General features: G+C 37.2%; 1 long non-coding RNA gene across 4 annotated transcripts in view; it reads right to left on the bottom strand.

The window, feature by feature from the left end:
• Positions 1-1,417: 1,417 nt before the first annotated feature.
• Positions 1,418-15,664, bottom strand: part of LOC117075443 — a 64,799-nt gene continuing 50,552 nt past the window's right edge. The window contains exons 2-7 of one of the 4 annotated variants that reach the window (XR_004434004.1): positions 12,873-12,995; positions 10,781-10,929; positions 7,983-8,208; positions 5,029-5,142; positions 3,220-3,560; positions 1,418-1,833 (exon numbers count right to left, since the gene is read on the bottom strand). This is a non-coding gene — a long non-coding RNA (uncharacterized LOC117075443). The other 3 variants (XR_004434003.1, XR_004434005.1, XR_004434006.1) reach the window with 3 other exon arrangements.

Genomic DNA, 15,664 nt, shown 5'->3' on the forward strand with positions numbered 1-15,664 from the left:
CAGGAGTTGCTGTGATAAAAAGCAAGCACTGCCTGGCAAGACATAAGGGTGGCATCATCCTATCTGAGTCCAACGTTTGAGAAGTTGTAGAGTGTCCCACAGGTAGATATAGCCCAGTAGTAACTGTGGTTATCTAAGAATGAACAAGGTATTGCTTTTCTTTCAACTTATGTATCGTAGTTCAAATGGTTATTAAATTGTAAATGAAGCTTTTATGTATTTTTTTGGTACCATGAAAAAAATTATTAAGAACCCAAGGGAGCTGTGAACCAAGAAAGTTTGTGAAACTTTGGTCAAACCCAATCATGTCAATCCTGTTTCCTGCTTCCCCAGCTTCCTTGAATCTAGGGGTAACTATATGCTCAAGTATGGCCTAAGCAGAAATCTGCTGCATACAGTTTTCATAATGGTATGCTGCCATAGACAGTGATTCATCTGATGGAATCACTCAGTGGGGCAGGGGAGGAGGGTCTGAGAGAGCATTTGCTTTCCTGATAAGAGAGCAATGGCAAAGACTGGTACTTGTCTTTCAATAGTCCAATTCCTTTAGAATCCTCAAAGTTTCAGCTAAAGGCCACACATTCCAGCCTCCTTTCCTACTACCTGGGACAAACTGCTTACGCTCTGGCCAAAGGTACATGAGCAGAAATGATGCATGGAAATTCTGGGTCATATTCTTAAAAGGAATGGGCATGCCTCTACTTCTTCTCCCTTTTTAAGTAAAGCCCAGAGAATTTAAATAATTAGCCTTAAATACCCACAGCAGAACTGAGATAAGCATGTCAGATCGCCTTATTTCTAAACCACTGCTCTTCTTATATACTACACTCATTCAGGTCTTGGAAATAGCTGTACTGTAATTCTATATTCAATATGCTAACATGATAAGTTCTCTTTGATATGATGGCATGTTGTTGATTCAAAATGATGATGTGAGAAGTTGACATTGTTATGATGATAGACCATAGTGTTTTTGTTAAGAAACAAGATTTAGTTAGTGGGTCATTTGAGTTTCTTAACCTGTATAGCTAAGAACTAACTCGTGGTATGTTTCTTCTTCAAGAGGCAGGTCATGTGAGACTTGGACAGTTCTATGACTAGGAATTACAGAAAGGTAGAGCATTAGCCATCACTCTGTGAATGAGGGTTTCTATTAGGGTAAGAATGTGAAAAACATTGCTTTTTATGCTATAAGATGCAGGGAGTTCTTGTTTTACTTTACACTAAACAGCTCAAATAAACATGACATATAGAGACATAAAAACAAATGAACACTTAAGGACAGACATAAATGATAAAATTATAAAATAGCAAAAGATTTTATAAACAGATTAGCAAGGACTGAAAAATCATGCCTGAGATAGTTTACTTGGTAACTAGGTTGTTGGGAACTTTGTAAGAAAAACAGTTAAAGGAATTTTAAAACATAATACATTTTTATTTCTTTAAAAATATATGACAAAATTTCTTCTACCATCTGCCATGCTCAGATTTATACCACATTATAAAATTATTTAATTCCCTAAAGTACAAAAAAGAATGGCTGAATCTCCAAAGAGGTGGTAAGACTGAAGATGTGTAGAAGGCATGCTTATGTATGCTATTTCAAGCCATCTACAGGACTTGAGATAGGAATGTTTAGTGTTTGCAAAGCCATAGTCACTGAGCCAGACTTTGTGGTGATCTAGAGATCCTTCCATTTCACAGACCTGTCCTTAACGGCTTCTCCCAATAAAGATTCACAACTTTATCTGTTGGCTGTGGCAGTATGAGAGGATCTTCCTTCAGTACATATACTACAGCTACATTGGAGTAGCCACCCTTAGGAAGTACCTAGGAGAAAAAATACGGGAAGATGATGATCACTAACATTTTCTGAGAGTTACACTTTTAATATTATTTCCTATTAAAATTAGGTCTCATGTCATGTGGATGACTACTTCATGTAACTAATTTTATTTTTACACACAAGGTTGAAAGTGAATGTATGGTGAATTTAACAGCCAGCTGAAAAAACAGGGACATCCTGCCTATATCTGTCTGTATAAGGTAACATATGAAGAAAATACAAATGAGATTCAATGAATTCAATGTAACAGAAAAACAAATATGTGTTTATTAATAATATTAGTGATTGCTTTCTGAAAATGGCTTTTTATAAGTACCTTAATTCTCCTAAGTGTGAAGCAATCCCACTGGAATGAAAAGAAGTTCTGAGTGGAGAATTGAAGAGCAATTCAATAACTGGACTAAATATCAAAGGTATTAAGAAGCTGGAGATCTGATCTACTGAATCCTACCACTAATTTTCTGCTCTGTCTTCTATCCCCATTCTCCTTCCAAACCTGTGAATAGACCTAGACATACTAACACTTCCTACATTTTTTTTGAGTCTCACTTTGTTGCCCAGGTTGGAGTGCTGACTGCAACCTCTGCCTCCCAGGCTCAAGTGATTTTCCTGCCTCAGCCTCCTGAGTTGCTGGGATTACAGGCACATGCCACGATGCCCAGCTAATTTTTGTATTTTTAGTGGAGACAGGGTTTCCCCAGGTTGGCCAGGCTGTTCTCAAACTCTTGACCTCAGGTGATCTGCCGGCCTCGGCCTCCCAAAGTGCTGGGATTACAGGCATGAGCCACCATGCCCGGCCATACTAACACTTCCTACATTTTGAAAGAGAAAGAGGACTCCAGAAAATTAGCCTCATTCATTAATTCCAAAAATTGTTGTTTTATAGCATGTAGTTTGCTGTTTGGTTTTGGTGCCTTTCTTTAGGCTGCTAAAGTGTCATGTACTCTGTGGCATTCAGCATTCAGTGTTTGTCAAGTGATATATAAGATGAATTCATAAATAAAAACCCCTGATCAAAGATTAAAGAAAGAAATAAGAATAGCAAAAAAGACTTCTTTCTTTGTAAACATTTACCCATATTATTAATAATAATATCATTGTTAACCCATAATAAGCACCCAGGGAAACTATAATTGGTATAAAAATAAGAAAATTATATAAACAACTATAAAATATGACAGAATATAGGAAGTGAGAAAGCATTACAAGATTTAATGAGAAATGGGATAGAGGGCTCACTGACTAAAAAGCACTACCCTTCTAGCTGGCTAGGTCAACTCTATCACCATCCTTTCCCTCAAATTCATCAGGGTCTCCAAGCACTCTGTTTCTCCAATTTCTCCCTCTTTTTATTTATCCTCGCCCCTTACTTTAGTTCCAGTACATCTTCAAGCCCATGGGTCATCAATCCTTCTTTTGCTAATATCTCAATTTCCCCTGTTGCATTATTCATGTCACACAGCATCTGGTTTTCCACAGTGACCTTCTCTCAGTTCTTCAAAAGTTCCTTCTTCACTCCCACCTCAGGGCCTTTGCATATGTTGTTCCCTCTGCGTAGGACACTCCTTCATGTCCTTGCATTCCCTTAATCTGCTCCCACTTCACTTAGCTGGACTCTTCATTCTTCAGATCTCTGTGTAAACCTCACATCAGGGAAGACATTCTTGACCCCCAGCCTAAGGTGTAGGCTTCTAAACACGCTGCACAGACCCTGGAAAACACATGAAACTTGAAATTAGTTATCAACACCACTTTTGTGTTGGATTATAACCTCCATTAGAGTGGGTAATAACTCTGCCCTAGTTATTACTAAATCCTCAGCACCGGTTTATCGCTTGATGTGTACCAGGCATTTGATAAACATCTGTACCATAAATGAAACAGTGAAAGCAGAGGGAGACCCCACACATTCAGCTGGGATGATCAAGGAAGGATTTATGGAGGAGGAGGAGGCCTGTGCGATACGCTTTGGGCAATGTACACAGTAGTGACAAGCAGTGGGAATAATTGGTGCTGAGGCCTGGAGACAAGCAAGTCAGTGGATGCTCAGGGAAGAGTGTAAGGTACCTTTTGGCTGTAAAGGATGGACCATCAAGGAGAGTAAAGGAATATATTGGGCTGGAAAAGAAGGTAAGCATAATATGGGGAAGGCAGGCCTGTTTTGGAAATCAATACTTAATTTTGTAGCTGATGCAGAGACAATGAAGGAATACAGTTCATAGGTCAAGCAAAAGAGGAAAGAGAATGTATACAGAAAACTTATTCTTGAACTCACAGTGATACTACAGGCAAGAAAAAAAAGCAAAAGCCTAAAATGGACTGCTGACTGCATGAAATAAACAGTAAAGAAAAGAAGTGATAGAAAGAATTACATGTTTAGGATGGATTGTATAAAGGGTAAAATATTTAACTAAAATATTTGGGGGGAGGCAGGAAAAGAGATAAACCAGCATGCCTCTTGAGGTTCCTGTAAGAGTAATTAGAAAGAATGGAATAATCTAGATGTATACATGGTGAGGGAAAGAAAATAATCAGTTTATTTTGTAACACTATTGTACTAGATTTTTAACATTTTATCTAGAATATAGTAATATTGGGGTAAACACTGTAAATATGTGGCTGAAGATCAATGCAGAATTTCTGCTCTAATGAGATATTATATTTACATTTCTGGTAATTTCCTTAGTCTGTTCACATGCTTGTGTAATATAAAAATATGTTTTTAAAAAAAGACTGCTTCAAGCCATGAATAAACAATGTGTGTTTTCCTGGATAAATAATTGTACAGAAAATTTGAGGCAATAATCACCAACCCACTTAACCCCCTCCTCCAACTTAAAAGTATTTTTATATTAAAACAAACAGAAATGTATTGTGGAAGAGAATACAAGATTCACATGGATTTTTAGAGAACACTCAAATTCCAAGAGATTTTGTACTTGGCAAACTGCTTTAGGGTCTGCCTTCCTTGCCTCAATCTCTTACCCTTCAGTTCAAGTTTATTTTGCTAAGAAAATTATCTAAATAGCCTGTCCACATCTATATTGCTGGCAAGTGGCAGAACAAAAATTTTAAATCAGATCTCTCCAGAGCCTGTACTCTAAACCACTATAGTAGACACTATCCAATAATTTAATGGTCTTTTCATTTTAGTTAACATTATATTTAGCATTACTTACCAAGTAAATGACAACATAAGGCCAAATGCAGGCCGCAGGTATTTTTCAATAATGGATTAGCAGGGGCTCCAAGAATACAACCAGAGCAAGTGATTATTCACAGTGCTTGAGAGGCTGAAGATGGGATTATTGCAGAGAGAAAAAGGTTACACTGTTGTTTCCTTAGTCCACTACTCACAAATTAAATGGTTATGTTACATATTCTTTTAAGACACAAACCATCCTCCAAACTTTTAAAAAACAGCCTACATCATTTTCCTGTTCAAAACCTTGAAAGCACAGTTTAGAAAGTCCTTCACAATCTGGCTCTAAACTACCCTCCAGAAACTAATTCCCATAGAATCTCAGCTCCAAATACATCAGACTATTTATTAATTAATTAGTTAATATAATTAAAAGTCTTCCTGAAAAGGCAACCTTAAGGTAAAGACTTCAGGATAAGAAAGAGTTGTATAGATTAAAGGAATGAAACAGGGTTGGGAGAAAGAGAATTCCCTGCAAGAACATGCAGAAACAATATCCCATAGGAAGAAAGAGCGAGGCCACTGACAAAAGTTCATTCAGGGAAGATGGTAGGGGTGAAGCTGCAAAGGCAGGTAGGCAGAAGCCAGAAAGAGCACTTTGCAAGGCCCATGCTCCAGTGGGCTTTCCTTCTAGGGAAACGGAAAATCAACAAAAGGTTTTAAGAAAGGAGCGGCATGCTCAGATCAGATTTGTGCTTAAGAAAGTTCACTCTAGATACCCCTTGGAAATCATATTAACACACATTGTGTACCACCATTACTACTTCCAGATGTATGCCCTCCACTGACTTTTACAGGTAAATGTGGAAACTGACTAAGGGGTTTACCTAAGAAAACTGGTTTTGCACTCTCCGGTTTCAAAATACAGTAATGAAAAGCACAAAGGCTTTCCTCTTAAAATCTCAGAGTGCATGTTAGGGTAGTTTTTAAACTTTGGTAACTGTAAGAAGCAAATTACTTTAGAATACTCCATTTTAAAAACGTTGCATAATACATGAAATGTGATATTACAGCATTACCGATCCACTTTATAATGTTTTTAAAAATGTACTTATTTAAATACAGAAATATGATCAGTGAATACAGAATTATATAATCACCAGGAGAACTTACTAGAGTTTTCATAATGGTCTCTTGGCTCTTCTTCTGCTGATATTGGCGCCAAAGAAATTAGGTTATAACTATTGTTTCTTTTTGTGGCTGAAGAGACATTTCCAAGTACAGAATGAATGGAGTTCATTCAGAAGCCTTGCAAATGGGCTGTGGCCCCTTTTTAAATGCATAATAGGCCCAGCAAGGATATTTAGGACAAAATCAAGTTTTACTTTTAACCAGTTGACAATCTTCACATTTTAAAGGAGCTCCACACGCTAGATTTACTTAGGCTTATCTGTTCTTTCATCGCAATTTCTATAGAAGAATATTAAGGATGCCAGAGAGTCACCCACTTAGGGAAGGCAGATAGTTTTTTTGAAAATAACAAGATAAATCATATGTTGCTTAAAACCTAAATTACAGAGAACATAGGAATTTCCAGTAGACTAAACTTATCACAGTGACATGAAACAATAATATTTGAGGAAAAAAAAAAAAGGGAAAAAAAGAGCTTAGTGGAGAAGCAAGTCACTGGGAAAGGGAAAAAGCTTAAAAGTCATGCATATTTAAAGAAAACTAATGTTTTGTCGTTTCAGCCACATCTGAATACATTCGAGTTTAATGCACTTAAAAAAAAATTTTAAAGGCAAAACATACAACAGTTAGGAGACAAAGTGGTTGTAACCCACTTCCTCCACACCCTCTTGACACTTAACATTGGTACTTTGTGCGGTCTTTGGCTTATGCAGTATCCCGTCTCATTATGACTGGACTATTAAGAATCAAGTAACTGTCCCTGGGCGTGGTGACAGGTGCCTGAAGTCCCAGCTACTCAGGAGGCTGGGGCTGGAGAATCCCTTGAGCTCAGGGACTCGAACCTAGTCTGGACAACATAGTGAGACCCCCTGTCTCTAGAAAACAAACAACAGCCAAAAACCCCGAGACCCAAACACACAAAAGAATCCAAAATCAAATAACGGTCATCAACAATACAATATCCAACTGTAGTTCCTTTTTTTTTTTTTTTTTTAACGCACAGAACAACCTTCTGAAGGTGCCAAATTTAAAGATGGTAAAGTAACAGAGAAGTAAACTGTAACCTAATGCTATGGCTTCAGAATAACCCAGTCAAAAGATTTTCAACATGAAAGGAAAGGAATTTAAATTAGTTGCCCTCGAGTTCAATTTTGAAAGATTCTGTATTTTTTTTCCTACTTTGGCAAGGGAACAAATATATTCCTAGATTGGTCCAGGGGTGTAGCTCTTCTTCTCAAAGTAATTTGCAGGTTGGACTACAAAGGAGATACAGTAACCCAGTGAAAATAGAAGCAAGACAGGTTCTTGGCATCTGCTTATGCTGCTGCCTGTATTTCTGCCCACACTGGCTCAGGCCAAACAGTGCAGCATCCAGTGGACGGCTAAGGGACCTGTGTCCTTCACACTTCGCTCACCAGCAGGGAGTCATTATTACTCCTTCACATTGACTACTTTTGAAGCACTTGATAGAAGCTCTTCTTAATGGAAATATTGAGGATTAAAGAACAATTCTGAGACTGAATCATTCTGTAGGGAAAAAAACACAACTGTCTAAGTCAGGGGAAACTACCTCTGACAGAAGTTTTGCTAAAAGAGAAGACAGCTCCTCTTTTCTACATGCTTCTCAAGGGCTAAAGGCTGCAGAGAGATATTGCTAATTGATTCCTTCATGTTTTCATTTGGCAAATATTTATCAAACATATCTAGAGCCATATTTTATAAGTATTGTTTAGTTACTGTGTGTATATTCTAAGCATTTTATTATATAATAATATATACTGTGGAAGTAAGAGTATTTACCTCACTGGGTTGCGAAGAGTATCTAACTCAGTGAGTTGTGAGATAATACATATAAAGTGCTCATGAACCATAATCCTGGTGCATTGCAATTGCTCAGTAAATGGTCATTCATATTATTGCTGTTACGGAAGCTGCTGATGTAAAGCTTTATTTCTTGGTCCAGAAAGAAGTTGCCTTTAATGGAGATAGCCAAGGCTAAATAGTAACACTGACATTTGAATAGGATCTGGAAAAAAAAGAGAAATTTTTGACTCAGAGGGATTTATAAGGTTTTGAACCACCCTAAAACTTAAGATTTCTTGTATGCTGTGGCATTTCTGAAGTTTGTGAAGAGACCTGCACTTTCAAGAATTTAGGCTTTGATGTTGAATTAGGAAATTGGAATCCTGGCTCCATTACTTTTTATTTCTATACTTTAGCTCTCTTATGTGTAAAATGAGGCAAATAATTCTACCTATCCCTCAGAGCTTTTGAGAGAACAATACATGTAAATGCTTAAAATAGTGATTGGTAGTTAGCTGGACATATCTCAGATCGCTAACATCATGATCACCAAATGGCAGAATTGATAAATGGGATTTGTGTCTTGTTGCCTCAGATTATCTTTGATTTTCTGTACTCTTTGATGTCTAAGATAATTTTGATTCCTATTATTCTATAGCTAAATATTCTAACATGAAGCAATTACTATCCTTTCTGTTTATAAACTGGAAGGATATCTTACAACACAATATTGAAGGAAAATAACCACACATTGGTAGGTTCAAGGAAAAGAAGAAGAGGAGAAACCATTAGGAAATGAAGCCACCTTGTCCATCTTAGGGGATGCTCACTCCTATCCTTCATTTTGCTTCTTTCAGCTCTGTTTTCCCTGCTTCTCCACTGTGCCTCCAGTCTTAGTCTACATGATATTTAAGCCAAAAGTCACTCATAACATTTGTTTGTTTGTTTGGCCTCTAAATTTACATTCTTGAGAGACTCCTGGTGGCTTAGTTTGCCCTCTAATAGATTGCTATGGTAACACTTGTTTCCGTTTGTCTACCACTCTCCCTGCATCCTCTTAACTCCAATTTCTGATTTAAAAAAAAAAAAAAAAAAGGAACCACCTATTCCTGAGCACAGAGTTACATTATTGAATCCAGTTGGCTTACACAGAAGAGTCTTTATTGGAGGTGCCTTGGGGTGCTCTGGGTCAAAGAGTTCATGAGTTCTCAATGCTCGAGTCCCCAGAATTGTCCTGGTTTCTAACCTCCTGAAGCTTGCTTGTTCAGTGATACCTTCGATTCTGTGAGCTACTCTAATAATTCTCGTATTTAAGATAGTCTCTGTTGCATACGTACCATTCTGCTTTTTGCAACCAAAAAACAAACAAATAAAACCTATGTGGCTGAGTTCCCTTGGGGGAATTTAATCAGCTGTGGTCAAGTAGGGGCTTATTCAAGAAAAATTAATCTGGAAGAGATGTTAAGGGTGGTAATTTGATATATCCATAACAGGGGAAAATGGTGGTTATAAGAAAAGAATCAGACTTGTACCTACATCTACTACAGTCTTAGCAGAATAGAACAAACCCCATTTAATTAAATTCCATTTAAGTCAATAGGCATTATAATTAGGCATTCACTAGACAAGCACTCAGGGGATATTTAGATGGGTAAGGCTAAAATTTCGCTCTCAAGTAATGGCTAGTCTGGGGGAAGACTACATGTACACATATAAGTATAATACAAGGCAAGATATGCTGACTACTGTGATAAGATAAAAACATGGAGGAAAGAACAATTAATTTGGGTTATGGCATTAGCCAAACAGGTCAGCCTACTGAAAGATTCAAATAGCATGTTGCAAGTCACCAATACAAAGGAGAGAAGGAGCCCTTTTAAAGAGTTGTGGCATTTTGAGATCTTGAGTAACATACAAATGGAGAAAGACTCCTCAGGTTTGTAGGCACTTCAGAAATATTGCTTTCTCACTTTTTACCTCATTTAAGTACAGGTCTAAGTAAAGGTCTGTAGAGGCAAAAATCCTTTCTTACCAATAAGTGAGTCCTTCCCTAACCCTAGTCTTGGGCTGGTAGGAAATATCCCTATTCAGTGTCCCATTTCCTCACCAAGGTTGTTTTCCATTCCTGAGTTAGTTCAACAAGGGGAAAATCTGGATTAATGACCCTCATGTCTTTGAAGTGAAGAAATGTACGTCATTTTTCTCAGATCTTAAATCTGGTGACTCAGCACAAATTCTAGCCTCGCATGTGTCCCTCAATCAGACTGAGTATCCATTGCATGAACAATGACCCACGGACACCAGTGTAACCCCTGCCTCCTCACCTCCTGCACTGGCCCTGCAGAACTAAGATTCTGCCTTTTATGTAGCCCTTTTGCCTGAGACCAAGTTATCCTAATTCTTGGCAGTCTTCTCTCTGGTTATGACAGTGGAGTCTCTACCATGTGTTTTAAACCCTACTTCAACAAGCAATTCTGTTAGAACCCGACTAATATCGTCCTTACAATTGAGCAGGTGTTGGCAAACTTCTTTAAAGAGCCAGATTAGCATATATTCTAGGCTTTGAGGGCCAGAAGGTTTCTGTCACAAGTGTTCTGGTATTTTAAGTCCTAAAGCAGCCATAGACCACACTTAAATGAATGGGTGGAGCTGTATTCTAATAAAACTTCACTTATAAAAACAGGCAATGATTTGGTCCTTGAGTATAGTTTGAAGACCCCCTGCTTTTGAGCATCACTGTTCATGCATTCAGAATTCCTTATTACCATGACCCATCTATTTGCGAGAAAGCTCACCTTAATCTTTCCTAATCCTTCTTTATTTGCAAAGGCATAGGCTTGCCCATCTCACAGTTAACAATATTCAAGATGTCCATGTACCTTACTTCAGTTCCTGGTATACTCCAGAGCCCACATGAACATTTATGTGTACCCTATCATTCCATCTAGAGCCAAAGTTAAAAAAAGAGAAGCCAGAAGTAGTGGCATGTATATAGTTATCAGCAGTTTGAGGGGGGAAAAAAAAAGAAAATAACCTAGCCTAAAAGAAGTAACTGTTGCTTCTGGAACAAGAGGAAAGGAGAAAAGTTATAAGACAACAATCTGTTATATTCTGCAGGGAGCAGAGATACCTTGGCCAAAAGTAAAGAAAATTGTAACTCTTTAGACAATGAGAAGAAAACTGAGGTTCATAAAAGTTAAATGAGAGTTCCACATAGGCCTATTAAGGAATTCCTGCTAATTATATTCATCTTGAAGCAAAGGTAGAAGATGTATTTCAATATCCCAAATTGGAAATCTAAATATATTTTCTGAATAAAGTTGTTAAATAGAGTGATTTTTTAAAATGTAGTAGTAGGTTGAATAGGAATTTGTAAGTGGCACAAAACACAGTAATAACTGCTATTTAGTTAAGTGACAGTGTAGTGGACTTTTTTTTTTTCCTGATTTTACCATCTAATATTCATTCCCCTTTCTTTTGGTAATACTATCAACAATTTTCTTTGGACAACCATGCTTCCTGTGCCTTCGGTCCCCCTGCTTTGGATTGAGCTGAAACTATCCCATTCCAGGGACAGGCATGTGATCTAACAAACTATTGAACCCCCCTGAATTTACAGTTGTTTTAGGAATAGAAACGTGCAAGTTTGTCTCATCAAAGTGAGGCCAAGACTTCCATAGGTAGTCTTCTGGGGAGAGTTGCTCTTTTTTATGTTATATTAGACACTGGCAAGATGTGTAAGTTTAGAGTTGCTAAAGGATGACATTAGGAAATAACTTATTTGACAGTTAAAGCAAGTATTAAGAAAAATAGGCTGGATAAATGCAGAGCCAAGTCCTGAGAATATTGTTTGAACCCTTAATATTTCAGTAATGAGTTAATTTTTTTAGCGAATTTCTTTTATCATTCCCTTCCTCCTCCCATTATTCTCTCCTTCCATCCCTCCCTCTTTCCTTCCCTTTTATCCCTGCAACTGAGAGTTGTAAAAGAAAGTAAAATAACACAACTTATTTTATGTGAGTATATATAGCTTTCCTTTAACTCACAAAACAATCCTATGAGTGATTATAATTACTTGGTCAACTGAGGAATTGCACAGTATGCCGCTGGTCATGCTATGCATAGTATGCGATTCCTCAGTTGACTTCAAAGCTACGATTCAACCTCAGGCCAGTATGACTCAAAGCAGGTGATCCTCACTATACTCCCTGCCCTCAGGTAAAAAGGCTTCTAAGGGAACTAAGCTTCTAGGTCTCAACAATTCATATCTACTTCTAATATAGGGGCCATCTCTATACTAGGGGCATAATGTGATGACAATAGATCGACTTTGGCCAGTGATGTGAGAATAAATGTACTTTTGAAAACGCAGTGACTCCTTGACAGGTGCCCTTTAGAATACTGGTGAATGGCTGTTATAGACAAGTCATTTCTGAAAGGTATTATTATAAGGCAAACTGCATTTTCCACTTTTATCCCATACCTAATGTCAGGGATATGTTCTAAGAGAAAACTTGTATTCTCATTCATTCTGCAACAAACATTTAAAGACATTTAGAGCTCACCAGGCATTGGAGAAATGTATTGGGCTGCCTAGAACAACAACTTAGACCAACATTTGCATGTTTCCATCCCAGAAACGCTTGTAGGCCCAGGGTGGTTCAATATTTTGATTGTCCAAACCTGAATCATCTACCTATCCCTGGAATTAGGGATGGTTTCAGTTCAATCCAAAGGACAGGAAGGCCATTTTAGATTGATAAGCCATCTTATGTTCCCGGTATCTGTCTGAAATAATTATATCCTGAGAGCTCTCACAGTGTGAAGCTTTCTTCTACATGTAAAATTTCACAGGGAACCATGTTTTTCAAACAAAGGCATAAGAACCTGAGAGACAGTACAGAATACGATTAACAGGGCTGGCACTGAAGTTCAAGTCCAATCTCTTCTCAGCTGCATGACCTTGAGAGAGTTTTATTTAACGTCTCTGTGCTTCTTCATTTTCCTTGTCTGTAAAATGGGAATGATAATAATCGTACCATTATTTGTTAGTTCCCCATCCTCCCCTAAGTTTCTCAACTAAATGAACTACTGAGTTGCTATCTAGTTTTTAATTTGAATATTAATAGATTATATTCACTTATATTGTGAATAACTGAACATGTTTCACTTATTTCTCTTATCTCTGTCACAATCTTTTATGCATACACGCAAATATGCTACATAAATTAGCTCTAAAAATGAGCAACTTGTAATACATGCCCAGCATTGTAATGTAAGTTAAGTGATATTTTATTAGGGAGCAACTAAAGATTTTTATCATATAAAATAAATAAGGAAATTTATCAAGATAGTTTTCATCATAAAATATATTTTTAAATACCTTTCTTCCCAAATTTTCTATTAAATTTGACCTAGTCATATGATTTACATAAATTATATTAGGAAAACTGAAGTTAATTATTTGAAACCATTTAAAGTATGGCTATTTCAGAACAATAATATGAGTATCATTTAAACAATGTTATAGTATGCACACACATATCTGTCTTTCTATCTAGCTTAGGGGTGGGAGGACAGACTGAGGCAACAGGGAAATCTCTCAAGTTAGTTTAGAAGTCAGAGAAATTTCCCTTTCCCTTTTCATCAGAAAAAAATAGAACAGATCATTGGAATCTATTTCAAACAAATAAAAACTTTCCTAGTGTTTCTGAAATGCAAAGGCTAAAGTGTCTAAATTGTCACACAGAAAACCATATGACTCAGATTCCTAACACAGTTTTATGAATGAAGAGCTGAACCACTTTGTTATATACAAAGGACTAGATAAATGCCAGAGAAATGCTATACTCCTGGGGATTAATTCTTTTATTACTATTTAACTAAGTTGTCCTAATGATCTATCAGTTCAAATGTGATATTAAATGCTATATTATATGTTGCTCCATACTTGATTTTAAATGAATCAAATGCTTAATTACAGTATTTGGAATTTTTTTGTTATTTTCAAAGGCTTTTTAAGGTTTTTACATACTTGATAGTAAGCTGAACACTTAGGTTAGCTTCAGTTACACAATTGTAAGATTTTTACTATACAAATATTCTTTTAGAATTGAAATTTATACCAACTTTTGCATGTTTTCATCTCTTAAACAATTGTAGGTACCAGGGAAGGGGGGTTCAATATTTTTATTGTTCAAACCTAGATCACATACACACCCCTCAAATCAGAGTACAGACAGCTGATGTTCAGAGTGTAGACAGCTGTCTAAACAATAAGAACTCTATGTATCAGGACAGGTGCTGTTATTATCCTCCAAATCTACAACACAAGTGTTGATTTATAAAAGATTTGGAGGGATAAGGTTTAAACATTAAAACAACAAGCAAATATCCCAGTAAAACAAAGCTGAAAATTTCAATTCATTCCTTACCCAAGAATCAACTATTCAATGAAAAATTTCAAGAAAAGTATAGGGGTTGTTCACTGCTTTGGAAGTATTTTGATAACACATAATAATATCCAACTGTGGAAATTTATCACAGCTACCTAAGAAGCTCAAGGTACCACTTCAAAGCATTACCAAGAATCACCTAGCATATTTCCAAAACCTGAAGAATCAACTTAATTTACAAATTGTTAGACTATGAATTTCTTCGAGACATGGACCACGTTTCTCCTCATGGTTTGCTGGTACCTTGCACACATTAGGCACTGAGTATGTGAAGAAGCATGGCAGACTGAAGTCCTACACCTACCAGAAGAAAGACCACACACCCTTGTAGTCACATAGCTCCAACCTATTGGCCTAAAATCAATGGCCGGATGATCAAAAGCAGTGGTTCCCAATTGGGGATGATTTTATCCTCCAGGGATATTTGGCAATGTCTAGAGTCATTTTTGAATGTCAGAGCTGTGCAGGGGTGCTGTCATTTAGTAGGTAGAGGCCAGGGATGCTGCCAAACATCCTACAGCACACTGGACAGCCCACACAACAAATAATTATCTGGCTGGAAATGTCAGTAGAGCTGAGGTTCAGAAACCCAGATCTAAAAGTTAATTGAATATTTGGCTGGGCACAGTGGCTCATGCCTGTAATCCCAGCAATTTGGGAAGTTAAAGTGGGTGGATCACTTGAGGTTATGAGTTTGAGACTAGCCTGGCCAACATGGTGAAACCCCATCTCTACTAAAAATACAAAAATTAGCCAGGCATGGTGGTGCATGCCTGTAGTTCCACCTACTCAGGAGGCTGAGGCACGAGAATCACTTGAACCCGGGAGGCAGAGGTTGCAGGGAGCCGAATCATGCCACTGCACTCCAGCCTGGGCGACAGAGTGAGACTCTATCTCAAAAATAAATAAATAAATAAATAAAATAAAATAAAATAAAAGTTAACTGAATATTCATGATGGCATCAGACAGTCAGACAGAGTGGAACTCACTAAAATATACCTTAAGTTTAAAAAGTTTCATTGCAAGATTCAGTACTCATCCTCCAAAGGAGAAAAGCTGCTGGAATGAAAATGTGGAAGTAGAATGAAAAGCCTTCCATTTTCTCTCAATGAACACAATTTTTCATACATTTTCATGTCTATCACCACACGTGATATTCAGGAACTGTGGAAGAACATAAGTGATAATGATAGGTTGATACATAAGGAGTCTCATGTCACCTA

The sequence above is a fragment of the Trachypithecus francoisi genome, unplaced genomic scaffold (assembly GCF_009764315.1).
Source record: "Trachypithecus francoisi isolate TF-2019V2 unplaced genomic scaffold, Tfra_2.0 Lachesis_group5, whole genome shotgun sequence".
Taxonomy (NCBI): Eukaryota; Metazoa; Chordata; class Mammalia; order Primates; family Cercopithecidae; genus Trachypithecus; species Trachypithecus francoisi.